The sequence below is a fragment of the Centruroides sculpturatus genome, unplaced genomic scaffold (assembly GCF_000671375.1).
Source record: "Centruroides sculpturatus isolate CEXI.00-Female unplaced genomic scaffold, Cexi_2.0 scaffold3992, whole genome shotgun sequence".
NCBI lineage: Eukaryota > Metazoa > Arthropoda > Arachnida > Scorpiones > Buthidae > Centruroides > Centruroides sculpturatus.
Genome location: NW_019388088.1, coordinates 1 through 7978, shown reverse-complemented (window position 1 = coordinate 7978; position 7978 = coordinate 1). Strand labels below are relative to the sequence as shown.

Sequence of the window (7978 nt, the reverse complement as noted above, 5' to 3'; positions counted from 1 at the left end):
TAATTGAATTTTTAAGATAAACGCTTTCCGAGAGTAACAAAATTTGAACATATTCTTTTAAAGATTGATTAAAATAGAATTGATGAAGGAATTCTCTTACACACTTTACAAAGACGACGTAATACTCAACGGGAGCATAAAAATCGCTCTGGATCTGAGTCCACGACAGATTTACCGATCTGGAGGAGAACGTGGTGGCTACGGGAGTACTCGGAGGATCGGGCACACCTGTAAAATAAAGACACGTAATACGTTTAACGGTTTCAAGTTATGATTATATAATAGAGTTCTGCTCACAATTAATAAACAAATAACACTAGAATGTATTTACTAATCATAAAAATACCTGGAAAAATCAAGCGAACTCTTTGTTGGAAATGAACACTTTTCATGATTATGAAATGTCTACCAATGGGAATGGGAAACCCGCAGACTTCTGTGGCTTCTTGTGCGGTACCATTGCGGGTTGTGTAATTTTATACTAAATTTATATAGTCGGAGTTTTTACACATTCAAAATTCTAATTGATACAGATATATCTTTTATATGATAGGAGAGAAATTTTTACTTTACCGACTGTTATATATAACAGAGGGAAAGTATAGCGATCGGTCAAAAAATGATCCCCCAGATATTTTTACATTTTTGCACTCAGGGGACCTTGAAACGTCGAAAAATGCAAAAAAGATTTTGGGTAATTTCTGTATGTATGGATGTGTATGGGGGGCACTGATTTTGTTCGCCCCGTTTGAAGCTTAATAACTCCCAATAAATGGAGACTTCCTGCAGAAATTAAGGACAAAATTAAAATTATACCACTTCATTGAATTTTATATCGCAGATAACGATGTTTCATCCACTACTCGAAAGAGTAAAAACTTAAAATTTACTCATTAAACTTTAATTACTAACACTAGATCTAACACCAAAGCGTTGATAGTTGCACGTTGTTCCTCTACGAGAACAATGACCTATTCATCTTTAATCGAATTTCCCGCTAGTGACCTTACAATTTCGATTGTTTTAACTTACAAAACAAATAAAACAAGAAACAAAAGTGTCGCTGGCAAACAGATTAGATCCGAGAATAAACGTGTTTTCCATTTTTAAAACGATTAAAACATCGTTTAAAGATAAACACGTGCTAGTCACAGTTCTAGCATAGCCTCTATCGAACTATAAATAGGCGGATGGCCAGCTGACACTGCCATTTAGAAAAACGGGTGCAGGAAGTCTGCCATTTCGTAAATGTGACTTTAAATAATGACACGTTACCTTTTTGATTCGAAAATGAGTAACTTACCCGCGTAATCTAATCCGTGAACCGTTCCCATTAAGAAAAGTAATGCGTGAAACGATCTCCGCATCACTGTCCAAATCATCTTTTTAATCCCTTCCTCCTCTTTAATCCCTCGAATCTTACTCCTTACTTCGACCGCGTGTCTGAAGATTACGTAAATTACCGTCTCCAACACCCGCTCGGTTGGAGCCGGTCCACCGAATTAATTTAAAAAGTGTACTTTTTTCGGCTCCCGTCTCCGTTTGGCGACGCTCTGGTCCTATCTTTGGCGCTTTTCGTGAGGGTATTTCTTGTCGGGCGGCGCAATTTTCAAATCCCTGACTTCTTACCAGTAGATCGCGAGCGCTTTCTTGGGAAAATCGCACTTTATGTTGCACGCTTGCTAGACCTTTGACCTAAAAACGAAAGAGTCGATTCGATAGTAAACGAGGTTTTCAATATTTATTTAAATTAATAAAATAATCGACAGATGGTGCCACCGTCAAAATCTTGACTCGAATTTCCGCCATTAAAAAGTTTAAAATTCAACCCTTTACAAAATGTATTAAATTAGATAATAATAATTTTATGCGTAAATTTGTTTTTTAAATTAATTAATTTATTTAAATTTGTGGAGTAAAATAAAACGAAATTATCGATATAAAAATCAATTTTTATATTAAATTGATCTAAGAATTAAAGCATATTTATATTAACAGTATTCTGAAATCTGAAAGTGTGGTGATGATGATGTAGTGGATCAACATCATCCATTATAAACGCTTAGGACATCAAGTGACCACCTCCATATCTCCCCACCCGCTCGAGCTTCGTACTCCAAAATTTAATAGTATCGATGCCCCTTGTATAAGGAGTAACCGTACAAAATTTCATTTCTTAATCTTTACCCCTCCTCAGATAATAAACGAAATAGATGCCAACATATATACACAGGGATTTTCCGTGTTTTTGACTTTTTGGTGTTCAGGGAACACCCGAAAACTATGTATCCGTAGTGATCTCGAGATATAGGTAACTATTTCCTTAAAAGTAGTGTCCGCAGATTGAATACAAGCGCATTCTGATCGTCAATCCGCCATATTTGGACCGATTGTTACAGCAATACTAGCCGTGCTCAGCACGTTTAAAATAATTCAACTTTATGTTTATGAAATACACCGTTTACATGAAAATGAATACACACTAAAACAGTAACTGTAAATGACATACAGTAAAATGTACTAAATATGTCGGCACCCATTTAAATGCATTGTTTTCCGATCTAGATACTCTATCTAAAACATGATTTAACACCTTTTAGGTGACTCTGCGTATCCACTGCAAGAACAATTAATAACGCCATTCCGAGATAATGGATATTTAAATCAACGGCTTAGTAAAATACGCAACATAGTAGAATGTGCCTTTGGCTTATTAAAAGGACGTTTCAGACGTTAGAGATATGTGGATATGGGCAACCCTTATCTCATTCTAATATTTATTATGACCTGCTGTGTATTGAATAATATTTGTCAAATGCATGATGGCGATTTAGAGGATGAAACTGTAATTGTAAATAATGACAACTCTAGTGAATCCATACAAGATTCAACTAGTACAGTACATGTTCTCGAACACAGGATAAAAGAAACTTTTTAATGCAAATGTTGTGAAAATCAGTTTACAACATACAGTATTGGTGTTTATTGTTATTTTGGTATCTATTTAGAAAACATCGTGGTTAGTTACATGATGTTTTTTTAAATAGATAACAATAAACTTCAATGCTAAATATTGCAAAGTGATTTGTTACTGTTAATTATTTTTTAATAATCTGAAATAAAAAATTATTCTCATGCTGTTTCCTCCCGAATTCTAATAGTTCAGTCATGTTGCTGTCAAGGAAAAATCCAGAGAAGAAAGACTTCTCTAGATTTTTCCTTCAGTTCTTTGTATTCCTCAAACCATTCTGACTTCCGCTTATTCTTTTGTGGGAGTTTGGAAAGAGAAGAGAGAGTTGATGTTGAAGGCTCAAATCTTCTGAATTGCTTTTTTACCATGCCTACATAAAGATAATTATATATTGTAATATGACATTCAGGTAAATCACCTGTATAATGCAAACAAAAATCACTTACTCAAAACCTGTAAAGTTGAAGAGAAACTCTCAAATGTAGCAGGTGGTTCAATATTTGGCCGCTGTCCGAGAATCTCATCCATCATGGGAAAAAAAATTCCCACTGGCTTCTTCCTCGGGCAGTTTGCTTGTTTCCATTTTTAATTTTCCTATAACTTTTCTTTAAGTTTCTTCATTTTTCATCACATTGATTACCCGTGACAAGGAAATCATTTTCTTGCAATGTTTGGGCAATTAAACTCCACACCTGCAAGATATAAATTTTGGATCAGTGTGTTACAATTTTTTCATTTTGGTTTCTGTGTTAAATTTTGACTTTTAATATTAATACAGAATTTAATAATTAAAATATATATAAATGGTTTGCTGTATAATAGTTAATATGACGATTTTAGTCTCTGTAATCCAAAAATATTCTTGGTAGACAAATCTCACAGCAATCTTATATATCAGCAATAAATTTAATAAAAATAAATTTAATTTGCCAATAAGATTGCTGTGAGATTTGTCTACCAAGAATATTTTTGGATTACAGAGACTAAAATCGTCATATTAACTATTATACAGCAAACCATTTATATATATTTTAATTATTAAATTCTGTATTAATATTAAAAGTCAAAATTTAACACAGAAACCAAAATGAAAAAATTGTAACACACTGATCCAAAATTTATATCTTGCAGGTGTGGAGTTTAATTGCCCAAACATTGCAAGAAAATGATTTCCTTGTCACGGGTAATCAATGTGATGAAAAATGAAGAAACTTAAAGAAAAGTTATAGGAAAATTAAAAATGGAAACAAGCAAACTGCCCGAGGAAGAAGCCAGTGGGAATTTTTTTTCCCATGATGGATGAGATTCTCGGACAGCGGCCAAATATTGAACCACCTGCTACATTTGAGAGTTTCTCTTCAACTTTACAGGTTTTGAGTAAGTGATTTTTGTTTGCATTATACAGGTGATTTACCTGAATGTCATATTACAATATATAATTATCTTTATGTAGGCATGGTAAAAAAGCAATTCAGAAGATTTGAGCCTTCAACATCAACTCTCTCTTCTCTTTCCAAACTCCCACAAAAGAATAAGCGGAAGTCAGAATGGTTTGAGGAATACAAAGAACTGAAGGAAAAATCTAGAGAAGTCTTTCTTCTCTGGATTTTTCCTTGACAGCAACATGACTGAACTATTAGAATTCGGGAGGAAACAGCATGAGAATAATTTTTTATTTCAGATTATTAAAAAATAATTAACAGTAACAAATCACTTTGCAATATTTAGCATTGAAGTTTATTGTTATCTATTTAAAAAAACATCATGTAACTAACCACGATGTTTTCTAAATAGATACCAAAATAACAATAAACACCAATACTGTATGTTGTAAACTGATTTTCACAACATTTGCATTAAAAAGNTCCCTGTGCCGAATGTTATAATTAAAGGAAGTTTCATACTTTATGTGGGTTAAGTTATTGTCGATTCTTCTGAAATTTTCATTTTAATCAACAATAATTTGTCTCAACAGAAAGAAAATTAAATACATAGTTTTTAAAATCACTGTTATAGTTTTAATATGGCCCTAGGGGGTCGCCAGAATTTTTTAACTTGTAAAGGGGTCGCGTATTCAAGAAGGTTGAAAAACACTGCTCTAGTATACTTGATACAGCCAGCAGTATTGTAGTACTGGTCATAACAAATCGATATTTTTCTCTCTGCTCTATACTGTTTTGATAGAATTTTATTTTTTAATAACCGAGGTGGTTTTTAATCAGCATCTCATATGAAAAACCATATAGATTAATTGTTAAACAATTAAAAAAGGACTTCAAATGAATAAGTAATTTCTTTTAACTACTCGAAAAAAAAAAGAATAAATACAGTATTTACATACCTTCTTGCTTGGCCAACAAATTGCTGTTTTATCTCATCCAAAGTTTTAAAATCTCGGCCACATTCTCCACAACGATACAGTGTGTCCGCCATTTTGTAATTTAACAGAACAGCTATAACCGCCACCGTGGTTATTTCGATAACTACCGCAGGGCAACCGGTGACGACATAACAGTGATTTTTAAACGTGGTTTGTTATTTTGATCACATTTTCTAAACACGCCTTGGTAACAACCGGCAGTTACCGGTAACTGCCGGTTTTAATGATATTTTATTATAGAAATCTTCATGAAAAAGGATATTTTTCTCCATTGCAGGCCCACCAGTGGCTGAACACTGAAGTTGATTGGCGCCTAACCGATGGGCTAGTCACGTGAGTTTTCCGCTTTATCTTCTTGTGTTTAAGGCCAGGAACACACATGCGTAAAATTGTGTGGCAGAAAACTGAATCAGAAATCAGTTTTCGGTTCAGTTTCTGTTTTACGCTTTTATGCCAGAACACACATACGTAAAAATTCTGGCCAAATAGAAAACACCACTGCCACCAACAATACTAATTTTATTAATTTTTTCCTCTCATATAGGCTATCCCTTTGTACATTCCATTTTTTCTCCACTTCCTCTGCTATAATATAGAAAATTTAAATTAATAGACTTGTACTCCAAATTCAAATAAAGAACATGTGATCTAAATACTAGGCCTATATATCGATTCTACTAGACTTACCTGTTATTTGAAATTTAACACCTGTAGCCATCCATAAACGTTGTTTAAATACAGTGTCTTTATACATGACACTGATTTGGTCGAACGGATTCAATAAACTCAATAAACTCCTCTATTTCATTTATTTTTAGTTTTTTCGAGACCGTCACAATTGTAGGGTTAACCCTCATTGCCGCCATTGTTAAAATAAAAACCACGTGTCTACTTCGACGTCATAGGAAAGACCTCTTTATTGGAGGAATTTTGGCGTAAAAATTTTTCAGCATAAAAAGTAGAGACACGTTCTACTCTATTTTCAGTTCTGTTTCAGCCAAAATTTCAGAAAAATTTTTACGTTTTCTGTTTTATGCTAGATTTTACGCCGAATTTTACGCATGTGTGTTCCTGGCCTAACGTGTAAATAGGGCTCACCTGCCATAGAAAGACTTAGCGGGAGGCACTCTCCCTTAACTTGCGTTGCCTTATTATATCAATTCAATCCTATTGGAAAAAATGGCAAGTTTCTACACAAACTCGTATCCGGTCATTTTTTAATCAACAACCTGCTTTTTATTTGATAGGTTTTGGCACCACCACAGTATCCTTGACTAAAATTTCCGTTTCCGAACTTTTAGACCAGTATTCGAACTATTTTTAACAAAATACAAACATTTTTATAGAGCCGAAACAAATATATACATCTGTCTATTCAGTCTTACTAAAGCCGGTTGTCTTTCAGGGTTGAATAATAAACAAACATGATGATTAAACGAGTTTTTAATGCACAGAAGCTCTGTTTCAAAACCTTTTGAAAGAATAATTTATGTGTTTACTTTATATCGAATAAATCTTAGTTTTTACGCATTGAATTTCCATAATTCGGCAGTTCGCACGTAACTATAAAATAAACCTATTCACGCCAACCTTACGTATATACATGACTTTAAGCTATTAAAATGTCGAACCCCGTCTAATGCGTAACACTAAAATTATATATAAGCATTTCTCCTCTGTTTATATAATTCATATATTCAGAGTCACAACCTTAAGAACCTATAGCTAAAGTAATTTGGGGCCCTCATTCAGTTCTGTTATCCCTCCTAAAAGCTGCGGGAAACAGGATTCCAGCCCTAATTGTTCCCATTAAAGTCATATATTGCATTCAGTTAATAGAACGCCCTATAAATTACGCATTATAAGATTACAAATAAGCTAGAAAACCCAATGTAGGAGTATTTTTGGAGAGTGAAGTGGGTGTAACGCTTTAAAATACTATCAGATTCCTGTTTTAGAAGATAACTTCTATAAAACAGGCTTCTTTGATAACTGGTTTTCGTTAATTTATACTGTATAATTTTTCTTTCCGCTACACAGATAATCTTTCAATATAGTGTACTGTACTTCAATTAATTCTTCATAATTCTTTTCTATACGATTTATTAACTTATACTACACGGGACGAAATTCTCATTTATCGGTAGGTTAATAACTCCTGTGCTTTTTGTGGAAGATTTCTGAAATTTTGCAGAGCGGTTTGTATATTAGGGGGATTGATGCTATTAAATTTTGATGGTTGAAGGTCGAGAGGATGGGAAGATAAAGGGGGTCGTGTCATATCTCGAATTGGGTCTGACTTAATGACGATTTTACTGGTTATTAGAATTTACAATTTTTTATAAAAACCTATCCCTAAAAATTAAGTCTTTTTCCCAATATATAAAAAGCTATTTTTAATAAAATATCTTAACGGATGGCGCCACCAAATGTTGCCGGGAAAGTTAAGCAACTGGTTGCTGGATTTCTTTTTTTTTTCTTGTAATGAATATAAAATGGTGTTTGGGCTTTTAGATTTAGATAATTATTAGTCTTACAATTGATAATGGCGGATAGAGGTGTTATTTAATAAGAGTATTGTAAAGCAACTACAGATTATTACAATAAAAAGATTTAAAAAGGTAACG

The 7978-nt window shown here is 33.4% G+C and overlaps 1 long non-coding RNA gene across 1 annotated transcript; it reads right to left on the bottom strand.

Annotated features, from left to right (window-relative positions):
• Window positions 1-95: 95 nt before the first annotated feature.
• LOC111616781 lies at window positions 96-5930 on the bottom strand. The gene is made up of 3 exons (XR_002755315.1): window positions 5313-5930; window positions 3418-3663; window positions 96-3341 (listed from the first exon to the last, which is right to left on the bottom strand). It is a non-coding gene; the product is annotated as an uncharacterized LOC111616781 (long non-coding RNA).
• Window positions 5931-7978: the final 2048 nt, after the last annotated feature.